Genomic DNA, 13,286 nt, shown 5'->3' on the forward strand with positions numbered 1-13,286 from the left:
ACACTGTTTAACATCTTCATCAGCAACTTGGACGAGGGGGTGGAAAGCACGCTGTCCGAGTTTGCTGATGACACTAAGATGTGGGGTGAGGTGGACACACTTGAAGGGAGAGAGAGGCTGCAACTAGATTTAGACAGACTACAGAAGTGGGCAGACAAAAATAGGATGGGGTTCAACGTAGACAAATGTAGGGTGCTGCACCTTGGGAGAAGGAATTCACAGCATACATACAGGCTGGGGAGTTCCCTTCTTGAAAGCACAGAGGCGGAAAGGGATCTTGGAGTCATTATTGACTCCAAGATGAACATGAGCCGCCAATGCCAGACCGCAGCCAGCAAGGCCAGCCATACCTTGTCATGCATCCAAAGATGCATCTCAAGCCAGTCCAGAGAGGTGATACTCCCCCTCTATGCAACTTTGGCTAGGACACAGTTGGAGTACTGCGTCCAGTACTGGGCGCCACACTTCAAAAGAGATGTGGCCAGCCTGGAGAGGGTACAGAGGAGGGCCACCCGCTTGGTGAGAGGGCAGCAGGACAGGCCCTACGAGGAGAGACTGAAGGACCTGGACCTGTTCAGCCTTGGCAAGAGGAGGCTGAGGGGAGACCTGGTGGCTGCCTAGAAGCACATCAGGAGGGATCAACAGCAAATAGGCAGAGCTCTTTTCTCCCCAGCACCTCCTGGGGTGACGAGGAACAATGGTCATAAGCTGATGGAGGATAGGTTTAGGTTGGAGATCAGAAGGCAATATTTTATAGTTAGGGTGGCCAAAATCTGGAACCAACTTCACAGGGAAGTGGTCCTTGCCCCTACCTTGTGTAAATTCAAGAGGAGGTTAGACGATCACCTGTCTGGGGTCCTGTGAACCCAGCGTTCATTCCTGCCTGTGGCAGGGGGTCAGGATAGATGATCTGTTCAGGTCCCTCCTGACACTAGCTACTATGATACTATGATACTATGACCCTACTTCTATGATTCTATGATTATATGATCTATAAACTCACCAGGGGGACAAGTGGAAAATAAGTGAGGCTCTGTTCCCCCAGGCACCACCTGGCATAACAAGGAATAACGGCTACAAATTGATTGACAGCAGGTTTGATATCAGGTGGCATTATTTTATGGTTAGGGCTGCCAGGCTCTGGAATGGGCTCCCAAGGGAAGTGGTGCTCTCCCCTACCTCGGGGGTCTTCAAGAGGAGGTTGGATAGATATCTGGCTGGGGTATTATGATCCCAGCACTGGTTCCTGCACAAGGCCAGGGGTTTGGACTTGATGATTTGTTCAGGTCCCTTCTGACCCTAGAAACTATGAAACTATCAAAATATGAGTGTCTCAAAAAATAGGTTGACTTCACCTTTAAGTACGTTAAATTGGAGCCAGGCTAGTTGTATCTTTCAGGACTTTTCTCTTTTAGAAGGGAGTTTTCGCCCGACCGAATTCTTTTGTAAATCAAGGATTCAGGACAAGTTTACTTGTTAGTATATGTCTGCTCCGCTTCTTTCTGTCTGATCCTCGCCTCCTCAATGTTGAACCGATTCCGTTAGACCTTCTTTTTTGTTTTTTTCTTTTTTTTATTCTCTCTCTTCCAGATAGATGCTGTCTCTCATTTTCTCCAACAAGCTGACAGCTGACTGTTCCCTGCAGCTGGTGACCAACTCCTCTCTGCAGCTTGTCGTGGTAAACACACGCAGCAAACTTTAGGTCAGGTCAGCAGAAGCTTGGTTTATTAGAGAATGCATTCTGGACAGACTCATACACAATTGGAGAATTGTGAAGAGGTCTGACCTCATACAACAGGTGAGACGAGTTCATATAGAAGATATGACATCATAAGCATAGCTACGATATAACCAATCAGCATTTGCCATGACTGTGTTAGTAAAGCGCATGTCTTATTTTATGATTATGTTAGCAAAAATTTTACTATCTCTTGTCTAACTTGTAACTTAGGGTTCACTTCCCATTTTGGGCTGACTCAGCAGGCTGGTTTGTGGTTACTTTTGTGCTAGGCTTTTGATTTTTCCTAGACCTGGGCAGGATGGTCCCATTCTTGCGTTAGTCTTGCAGTTCTGGGTCATGCCCTTTTGACTTCCTCATAGCCAAGCTGGGTATGTGGTTCTTTTATTTATTCTTTACATATAATGGAGATTCAACTCTATTTTTCCCTTCTTCCACAATCCCCCTTTTGAGACTTAACAGTCTCACACTTCTATCTCCACTAACTTTTGTAACTCATTATCTATATCTCTTTGGTAGCTGTTGATGCAATCACAAGTTTGTGATACCATTATTTTAGTTTCCTTTGAGATACTAGAAATGCTTTGCTTAGTTCTTCGGACGTTCATGTGGACACAACACAAGATTAGTTGTATAGATATATATACACTTAAGCCTAAAACTAAAATCAGGCACAAAACAGACATTATTTTCCCGAGTAAGCCTTTGAACACTCCCCAAGGGTCTAGCCAACTGAACCAGTCGGCTGAGGTATCTTTTGGAACAAAGGTTACTTTAGCAGCTTTAGCGGCATGTACCAGGGCATCATTAACATAACCTTTGACTAGGTCGAAGGAGCTATTAGCATATGTGCAACATTCTTCACCAATTACAGCACAAGCACCCCCTTCTGAGGCTAGCATACAGTCTAGAGCTAGTCTGTTTTGTATAACCATTTGCCGGAGTCTTTCTTGATCTTCAGCTAAAGTTTTTATTGCTGTTCCTAGGCTATTTACAGCTTTTTCAGTTTTTATGGCCTCAATTTCAACTACTGCTTGAAGTCGTATAATATATCTCCCTACACAAGCCGCAGACAGGGGAAGAAAAGAACACCCAATCAGTGTTTTTACAGCTAAGGGATCTCTATAAGCTTCCAGGGTAGCATGAGCATTCTGAAGTTGATCCTGAGGATCAGGACTTTCTCTTTTATTTCTGAGACGACCAAGGGGTAGGGACTTTGTTGCTCTTACGGTTGGAGTTAACCAGGCCAAATAGCAAGAGCGAAACCAATTATTTGGCAACAAATGGTAAGCCTTTGTGCTGCATACCCAATAGGTTCCCTTTAAGGCTCTCCAGGGAGTGTTAGCTGTATGTTTATCAAACCCCCAGCTCGCATATTTTATAAACCAACCGCTGAAGGGGCTAGGACGGTCCAACATATAGTTCTCACAGGAGGTGCCATTTCGAAAGCAGTGTCCTCCCGGTAGGGAGCAATCCCACAGGGTGGCATTGGGTAAGTGGATTTTGGTACAGTTAAGTGAATATCCAGGGTGTGTTTCATTGTACAAGGAATACCAATTTATGAAACTCATACACCATGTTCTGTTACGTGTGTGATTGTTCATCCAAATACTGTCAGAAGTGGAATAATGTTTAAAACTGCTAACTCCTACTGAATAATTCTGAACCTGGGATCGGTTTCGGACCCAACAAAAATAACCTTGTTCTGGAATTACTTTAAAATACTCTGCATCATTCCAGGTTTTGTTGTTGAGACTCCCAGGATGTATAGTTAGGTTCATGAAAGTTAAGGGCCGCGGTATCATTAAAAATCCTTCATCATGGGCTCTGGGGATGAGTCCACAAATCCAGCAGTCAGAAGCATTTAAGGCCATAGCTACCCTTTGTAGGAAGTGCAAATAAACATTAGAATAAACTGGCAATGGCAAGGCTAATAGTAATATGAACAGTCTTATTATACAAAACATGTTGGCAGGTATTGTTTGGCTTGCCTCTGCAGGCAATTCTTCAGGTTTTTGTTGTCTATTTGTTCACCTTGATGCTAATAGTATTGATTTGGTCTTAAAGACAGAAAGGACAAAATATTTCAACAAAGAATAATACCCACACCAGTAGGACAAATCCTACTACTAACCACACCCAAGAGGGCAACCAAAGTCTCTTCTCATTTTCTGAGCTTAGGTTGCCTAGAGTGCTGATATCTTCGGCTCTGGGTTGAGGTGGGGATCTTCCAAATGGAAACATTTACGTCTTGCGAGGACGCAGATGATACCTTGGCTCTCCAACTGATGGAGTCAGTTGGATCAGGGTGCTAGGTTCATCAGTGAGATCACTATCACTTGCGCCTTGATGCTCCTCACTTGCTTGAGTGAGGTCCTGAGGGTCTTTGTCCTTGGCCTCAGGGAAAGGTTCCAATCTTGGTTGAAATACAGCTGCCTCGGGGTCCAATGGAGGTGATACCTTCTCGCAGCGCGAGGCTTGAGTCCATGTCTGATGACCTTGGCAACAAAACAGCAGTGTTAGTGGTCAGAAGCACTTGAAAGGGCACTTTCCATCTGGGTTGGAGTGCGTTTTTCTGTTGATAAACCTTTATGTAGACCCAATCTCCTGGCTCAAGGCTGTGACAAGGAACATCCGGTGGTTGAGGTAAAGCTTCTTGGACCTGTGAATGAACAGACCTAGCACACTTCATTAATGCTTTGCAATAATTTAGCAGAGTTTCATCAGTTAATTGTAGGTCTGCTTGGTGTGGGGCTACAGGTGGTGTAGCCGGCATTCTCATGGGTCATGCCATGAGTATTTCATAAGGGGTTAATCCATGTTTTCTGTTGACGGTGTTTCTAATGTGCATAAGAGCAATGGGTAGTGCATCAGGCCATTTGAGACCTGTTTCAGCACAGATCTTTGAAATGTGTGTTTTCAAATCTGAGTTTTTACGTTCTACAGCACCACTTGACTGTGGATGATAACTGCAGTATAGTTGTTGCTGTATGTTGAGTGCTTGGCAGATGTTTTTTACTATCTGTCCTGTGAAATGGGTGCCTCTGTCGCTATCTATTGCAAGGGGCAATCCAAACCTAGGGATGAATTCTTTGAGCAATTTTTTGGCTACAGTGATGGAATCAGCATGTACGCATGGGTAGGCTTCTACCCATCCAGAGAACACATCAATAATAACAAGAATGTATTCATAAGAACAACATTTAGGTAGTTGCACGAAATCAATTTGCAAGTTCACAAATGGTCCCCATGGAGGGCGATGGGCTGCAGGTGTCGTTTTTACCCGTTGCCCAATGTTGTGAGCTAAACAGATGGGACAGGAGCTGCAGTACTGTTGTGCCATGGAAGGAAAATTTGGGGCAAACCAATCCTTTTGTACTGCAGCAATCATGCCTCCCTTGCTGGTATGGGCTTCTGAATGAGTCAGACGAGCAAGGTATGGCAAAAGTTCTCTAGGTGCTACCAGGCAGCCGTCCGGGGAACGCCATAGAGGATCAGGGTGCAGTGAACATCCTGCACGCAGCCAGTCGAGTTTTTCCTTTTTTGTGGCCTGATCTTGAAGAAAGGCTAGCCAGAGGAGATCGGTTTGCTGAAAATAAACAAAAACAGAGTTAGGAGCCTGCGGGCCAGAAAGGGCCGCATTTCTGGCAGAACAATCTGCCAGATCATTTCCTCGTGTGACATCATCAAAGGGTTTTTCATCAGCTTTACATTTAACAATGGCAATAGCAGAGGGCAATTGAACAGCTTCCAAAAGTTCTTTGACATAACAACCATGACTGATTTGGGCTCCTGATGAAGTGAGGAATCCTCTTTGTTTCCAAATTTGTCCAAAATCATGAACAACACTAAAAGCATACTTAGAGTCAGTATAAATGGTTGTGATTTGATTTTTTGCAAGGATGCAGGCACGTGTTAAAGCAATGAGTTCAGCAACTTGAGCAGAACGAGCTTGAGGTAAGGAATAGGCTTCTAAAACAGCATGCTGAGTGCATACTGCATATCCCGCAACTAATTTGCCAGCATCATTTCTAAGGCAGGAACCATCTACAAACAGAACAAGGTCAGAGTTTGGGATAGGAATGTCCTTAAGGTCAGTTCGAGGGGTTAACAATTGAGTTGTGACAGATAGGCAATCATGAGGCTCACCATCAGAGGCAATTGGCAGAAGTGATGCCGGATTCAAAATTGAACAGCGATTTAAGGTTACATTTGCAGCTGACAGCAAAAGTTTCTCATATTTAGTAAGACAGGAATTGGAAATATGCTGAGTCTTGCCCTTCAGAAGAAGAGCCATCACAGCATGGGGAACTGCAACAGTTAAAGGGTGTCCTAGAACTAGAGTATTGTCCTTTTCAACTAATAAAGCAGCAGTGGCTACTGAACGGAGGCAAGGGGGAAATCCCATAGCCACAGGATCAAGAGCAGAACTATAATATGCAATTGGGTGATGCTTCTCACCATGCAGCTGAGTAAGTACTCCTAAAGCAATTCCTTCCCATTCATGACAAAACAAAGTAAAAGGTTTTATGTAATTAGGGAGTCCAAGAGCGGGAGCAATAGTAAGGGCTTGTTTAAGGGCTGCAAATGCTTGCTCAGCTTCAGGAGTCCAAGGTAGAGGTTCTAGAGTGGTATCACGGGTAAACGATTGCAAGGGTTTTGTGAGAGCAGCATAACTCAGGATCCACTGTCTGCAATAACCTGTTGCACCTAGGAATCCCCTCATTTGTTTCCTAGTCATAGGTTTGGGAATGCAAAGGATAGCTTCAATTCTACCAGAGGAAAGGTGGCGTTCTCCTGCTGAAATATCATGCCCCAAATAGCGTACCTTAGGCTTACAAAGCTGTAGTTTAGATTTTGAGGCTTTGTGGCCCTTCTGAGCTAAGGCTGTAAGGAGTATCAAAGTATCTTGCTTGCAGGCTTCTAAAGTGGGTGAGGCTAACAGCAGATCATCAACATACTGAACAAGGGTGGACCCCTCTTTGAACATGATAGAATCTAAATCCTTTTTTAGGATCTGGGAAAACAGAGTGGGAGATTATGTATATCCCTGAGGGAGTCTTGTCCAGGTATAGTGGAGTCCTTGATAAGTAAATGCAAACAGATACTGGCTATCCTTATGAGCAGGGATTGAGAAAAAAGCAGAACAAAGGTCTACTACTGTAAAATAAGCAGCGTCAGAGGGGATACAGAAAAGAATAGTAGCAGGGTTAGGGACCACAGGGAAAGCAGGTAAAACAGCAGCATTTACAGCTTGGAGGTCTTGTACAAAATGCTACGTATCTTTACCAGGTTTCTTAACAGGTAGGATAGGTGTGTTGCAAGGGGAGCGTATTGGGACAATAATCCTTTGCTCAAGGAGTGAGGAAATGACAGGCTTAATTCCTTCCTCAGCTTCCTTTGAGATAGAGTACTGTGGGACATGAGGAAGTGGCTTGGCAGGGTTTAAAGTAATATGCACTGGTTCAGCACTCAGCATGTGCCCCACTTCATTCGCATGGGTGGACCACAGCTGTGGAGGTACCCGTGCCAACAGTTCCTCTCGGAAGAAGGAAGTGTTGGGATCAGAGTACTCTTGGGTTAGCAAAGCCACAAGCTCGGTTTCCCTATGTTCCGGTACTTCAAGGTAAACAGCCTCTGGGTTACAATAAATCATGCATCCCAGTTTACACAGCAAATCCTTCCCAAGAAGGTTGACAGGAGCACAGGGACTAAGAAGAAAGGCATGATTTTCAGACAAAGGGCCAATTGAGACAGATATAGGTTCAGAGACGGGATGTGGGATAGGTTGTCCGCCTATACCAACAGCATTTACAGTTTCAGGAGAATGAGGTAGGAAAGGAAATTCTGTGGCCTTGAGTGTGGATCAAGAGGCTCTGGTATCGATAAGACAGGAGACAGATTTACCAGAAATAAGGCATTCAACAAGCGGACCAGATTGGTCAGTAGCAAGCAAAGGCGCGATAATGTCACTGTCCCTCAGGCTGTCCTATTCAACACTGGGAAAATTGACAGGCAGAGGAGGTGGGGGCTGGGGTTTGGGTCCTTGGCCGGAGCATCTGGGACATTCTGATTTCCAATGTCCTTCTTGCTTACAATAGTGACACTGGTTTCCATAGCCTCTCCCATATCCACCCAGGCCTCCCCTTCCTCGGCCACATCCCTGTCCTCTTCCTCTGCCTGGACCTTGCAACTGAGAAATCTGTAAGGCCATTAACTTGAACTCGGCATTGTCTTTGGACCGTTCCAATTTGTTATAAAAATGATTAGCTGCAGCAAGGACTTCTGTTAAATCTTTGGTTTCCCAGCCGATAATTACTGTTTGAATTTTTTCAGAAATCTTAGGGTTAAGTCTTTGAACAAAAGCAGCAACGATGGCCTGCTTTGCGTTGTTGACCAGATCATTCATTCCTGAATGTCGTTCAAATGCCTGTTTGAGGCGTTCTAAATAGTCACTAGGGTGTTCATTTTTATTTTGCTTACAAGTATGTATCTTGGTCCAGTCTGCCCTCTTGGGACAGATTGTAAGACCTGTGTGAACTAAAGCTTTTCTTTTGTCAATAAAGTCCTGACCAGTTCCCAGGTCTTCAGTTGGCCACGGACAGGAAGTGTAGAGGTGCCTTTTAGTTTCTTTGGGCAAAATGGCTTGTAAAAGTTGGTCTGTATCAGCCCATGTTGGATTATAACAGGTTATAACAATTTGTAACTCTTCCTGAAATTTTTCTGGATCCTCCCTGATTTTCGGGAATTTCTGAGTTAAATTGTAAAGATCACCTGGTGTCCAGGGTGCATACACAGTTATTATGTTTGCTCCATTCGTGCCGATGCCTGGCATTTGTCTTAATGGATAAACCTGTGCACTACTAGATCTAAGATTAATAGGGGATCTCTCCAGGCCTAAATTCATCCTTTTGAATGTCGGAGCAGCAGGAGAGGTAGTTGAGTCTGGACTAACAGACTCTGTGGTTATTAGAGTCTCAGCTGATGAGTCACTAGCCTGGGCTGCAGCCTGATGGTGAACTGGTTGTTGCTGATGTGGGAGTCCCAAAAGAGCAGGATTTGGACAGAAGTCAAGCATGTCTTCTGCTGGTTCTGAAGGGGGTGCCCCGGGCAAAGCTGGATACAACGGAACGGTGGCCGGCGTATAATTTGGGGGAGCAGCCAATTTCTCCCTAACAGCCTTCAACTGTTGTTTTAATTTTTCCTGAAAATCTTTTAAACTTCAATTTTGAGATTCAGAGCGTCTTTTAGACATCTCCTCATACCAATTAAAAAACACATTCCACTGACTTTGAGAAATCTTTCCTCCCTCAGATTCTAGGGCGCCACGCAAATGAACAATTTTATCTTGGTCAAATGTTCCTTCCTGTGGAAATTGTTTCCCGGGATCATCCCTAGTATACTGGTTCCCTAGTATACCGGTTCCCCAGTATACCGGTTCCCCACAACCTCTGCCACTACCTGGAGGTCTACCTGCGGCTGTGCTACATGTCCCTGCCCCTTGCTGCTGACGAGGACATTGATGCTGGCATCAATGTATTCCTTGGCATATGAAAGACCTGTGCCTGCCTAGCTGTGGGGGCACAGGATGGTTGATAAAGTTTGGCACTGTTTCCCACCTCCCTGCATGATGTGGGAGAGAATCTGGGACCAGGGGAGTGTGGGCAGGCTGGGTGGAGAGGGAAGGCAGGGGCAGGAGCCATGGGCAGGGGCAAGTGTTAGGGCCAGGGCAGGGAGGGCATTTCACCCATTGCAGGCCTTACCACATGGCCATGTTCTATGTGGGTACAGCTGTTGGCAATGGCATGGGGCTCCAGGCAGTGTCCTTGGATGGTGGGTTGCAGCAGGCAGCTGCCCAGCTGGTGGGAGCTGGCACTGCTGGTGGCTGGTGGTGTTATGGATGGCCATGCGTTATGGTGGGGGTTAGGGCTGGGGAGCTGATGGGGCAAGTTCTGGCCTAGGCTCTGAGAGCTGCTGGTGGAGACTTCAACTGGACAGCTTGGCAGAATGGGCTGCTAGATGCCTGAAGGTGACATGTTGCCATGGGTGCCAAGCCAAGGTGGGGGCTTGGGCAAGCCACCCATGCTGTTATAGTCCGCACAGCTGCGGCCTGGGTCCTGGGGCATAAGGATGTCCATCAGTTACCGCATAAATGGCATGGACTTACAGATGATTGTGTATGGCAACCCACTGTGCCTGTAAGGCCTTGACTGCTGTGCCAACTGGTTGTGCCCAGTCTCCCTCAACCAGCCTGACAGCCCTTCATAGATGACGGCATTGGAGCACCCACCCCAGTCGAACTAGTGCTGCACCTTTGCCTTGCCACACGGCACCATGTCTCTTCCACAGACCAGTTGGGGCCCCAGGTGGTGGGCACAGGTGTGGGCACAGGTGTGGATGAGGAGGTTGCCATTATGGGTCCCACACCTTGTCTTTGGGCCTCTGCATGGCTGCCCCTGTGTTGCTGGTCCTGGGAAGCTGCCTGCAGCAACCAGCACAGGGACCCAGCACAGCACTGGCAGACAGCTGCAAGATAAGGGCAGGCTGCTGGGGATGGGCTGCTGAAGCAGGTGCTGGCAGGCTAGGCTGGAGCCTACAGCAGCCTGAAGGTGCAGTGCCAGGCAGCAATGCCAAAGTGAAGGCAGGCTAGGGCAGCTGGCCTGTGGCCAGCTCAGGGGAACACAGGGGCCTGGCCTGGAGTGGCTCCAGGGCTCAAAATGCCTGCAGGCTTTTAAAACCTGAGACACGGGCTGCCATAGAGACAGCCCAGCCCTGGGGCAGGAGAGGCTCCCAGCCCAGAGTCCTGTGGCTAGCCTCAGGTCTGTCCCCTAGTGGCAGGTCTGACCTGACTGCAAACTTGCTCCCAGGTCATGTCTACACATGCATTACTATGCAGTTATTAATCACAGGTAGCAAATTTACTTGTGATTAAGCATGTTTACAGCACAGTAAGCCTGCACAAGTGTAAATGCATGCCTTTACTACACAGTAAACTACAGTACTGTGCAGTTAAGCATCTTGTGTAGACATGTCTTCTGAGACTGACCAGTACCAGATGTAGTAGAAACCTTTATAAATGTGCTCTAGTTTATTGTACATGGGACAAATTTCTTCAGTTTAAATGCTGATCAGTTTATGCCCTGAAGCATGAAGGTGTATAATCTTCATTATCCTTATCTTTGCTAATGTTGCTGAAGATGTTGCTCTGATTCATGTGACTGAAATCCTCCCCTAAAACTCCCTTAATTATAGTGTATGGCACAAATTCTGGTAAATTATGAACTGCATAAGTGCTTCTGTTTAGCCATTAAAATATATTACTTCTTTAATTGCACATGAGATTTTTGGTTTGATGGTCAAACTGAAAAATCAAAAACATTTTGTCCAGGTTAGAGATTTGAAACTTTTTGGAGTATTTGGAGTAAATGGAATTAATTTCAGGTTGAAGTAAGTGTTCCACTAGACCTGAAACTAACTTTAGTTTTGGGGTATTCTTAATAAAAGCAAAAGGTTAGATTTAAAAACTGAGGAGATGATGATGTTACTGCCATCCCATGTGCCTGATAGTCCTGTGTTTAGCACTCTCACCTAGGATGTGGGACACTAGGATTCAAAAGCACTCTCTGCCTAATTTAAAGCAGAGTTTTAAACCAAGGTCTTCCAGGCTGAATAGTTATATTCATTAAATATTCACTGAACCAAAGAGAAAGTGAGTGGGTGGGTAGGTGAAAATTACTCTATGGCCCAGTTATTAGGGTCCTTACCAGGAACACAATATGCATGGGTTCCAGTATTTATTTCAGTGAATATTTATTAAAAAATGGAACAATTTCAGCAGAAAACATCCCAGAATATCCTGAAGCTCAGTGGTTCAGGTACTCTCCAGAGAAACAGAAGACTTCTGGGAGGTCGTCAAAATCTGCTAACACTATCAATCGGAGCTGTGGCAAAGCCTGGCTCAGGGTGGATGAAACTATATATGAATTTAATGTGATGCAATAAACATCAGTGAACATCACACTGGACTTTAATGCTCCTGGGTGCTTTGTTTATATGTTTGCCCAGAATCACAGCACATTTTGCTACAGCAGAGAAGCCCTGGCTCGCAGAGAGACCAGAGAGTCAGCCTACCAGCCTGTGGCTGCTCCGACCCAGGTCAACATGCTGCAGAGGAGCTGGCTGGGGCATGAGGATGCTCCAGTTAAGTGCTAGACAGAAGACAGCCTCATGCTGAAGCACTCTCAGGCCCTTGCAAGCTTTGTCAGTGTTTACACGTATGTTGCTAAACACTAAAGAATGTCATCACAGCATGAACGACGTGTGCCCCCAGAGGCTGGGGTGGCATGGTGACTGCCCACAGGCAGTAGCGGTGGTGTTGGTAGTGGGGGTGGGACAGCAGTGAGTGGGGACCCCCTCGGTCTCTTCACTACCCATTCGAGGTTTGGCTTTGTTCCAAGTTCTTTAGGGAAGGTGAAGTCCCTTTTTTTCCATCTGTGCCCTCTGTTTCTGGTGATGAAATGGCTCCCATTACTTGCAGAGAATTTCTCTTTATAAAACTGTCTTTGACGTCTGTTCTGTCTCTGCTCTTTGAGTCAGTAGTCTTGCTGGTAGCTTGTTTCTCTGGGGAAAGTCATTCAAAGCTGTGGGCCCTTTATGGCTCTGTCACAGCTTTTTTGACAGTTTCTCCTTGCAGTGTCAGAATTTTGTTCCTGAAAGTACTCCAGAGACCAATAAAGAATGAAATACATCAGGCATTCAGAGAACAGAAATGTGATTCATAGGCTGACACATGCATAACCCCCACTCTTTTGCAGTACTTAGTCAGTGGGATGTAATACATGTTTCATTTGGTATCGCTCAGAGGAAAACATGAGAACTGAAGGAAAATGAGCCTGAGCCTTATACAACTCTCCAGGCATCAGGGTAATTTGGGCTCACGGGTGCTTCCCTGCAGAACAGGATTGGTCACTGCAGTGCAAAAATATGAAAAATCGATCAGTTACCTTACAGAGAATTGGGTTGCCAACCCAAGCCAAATCGTTTACTGACAACTGGCAAACATTTTACTGGCAACCTGTGACAAGTGGGGCCTCCCTGACCAGCACAGCACTGGCCACCCACCTGTCTTTGGGGAAAGCCATCCATCTGATTTCCTGCCATGCCTTGATTGCAAATAATTGAATTGTTAATTAGGCAGGAGGCTGCCCTTTGACTGCCCTGTTGACAAGGGCCAAAAGTACATGCTCCAACCATCCCAACATATGTCCTATGCCTTGCACATGTTGCTAACAGTTGTGCTAAGTTCTGGCCTGAGGCTGGGTCCAACTCATCACAATATTGAGCCTCTCTCTTTCTAGCCTGCTAAGGGCCACACTCATAGTGCCTCCTCTCACTGAGGCCTCTCATGCTCCACTGGCTCTCACCCAGTCTCTTTCATACCGCCCTTCCTGGGCCTGACTCATACTGCCTCTTCTCTCCCAGGGACCACACTGACCCTGCCCTATCCCAAAGACTCCTCAGGCTGGATTCTCTTCACTCCCCAGCCAGC

The sequence above is a fragment of the Alligator mississippiensis genome, chromosome 16 (genome assembly GCF_030867095.1).
Source record: "Alligator mississippiensis isolate rAllMis1 chromosome 16, rAllMis1, whole genome shotgun sequence".
NCBI classification, from domain to species: domain Eukaryota; kingdom Metazoa; phylum Chordata; order Crocodylia; family Alligatoridae; genus Alligator; species Alligator mississippiensis.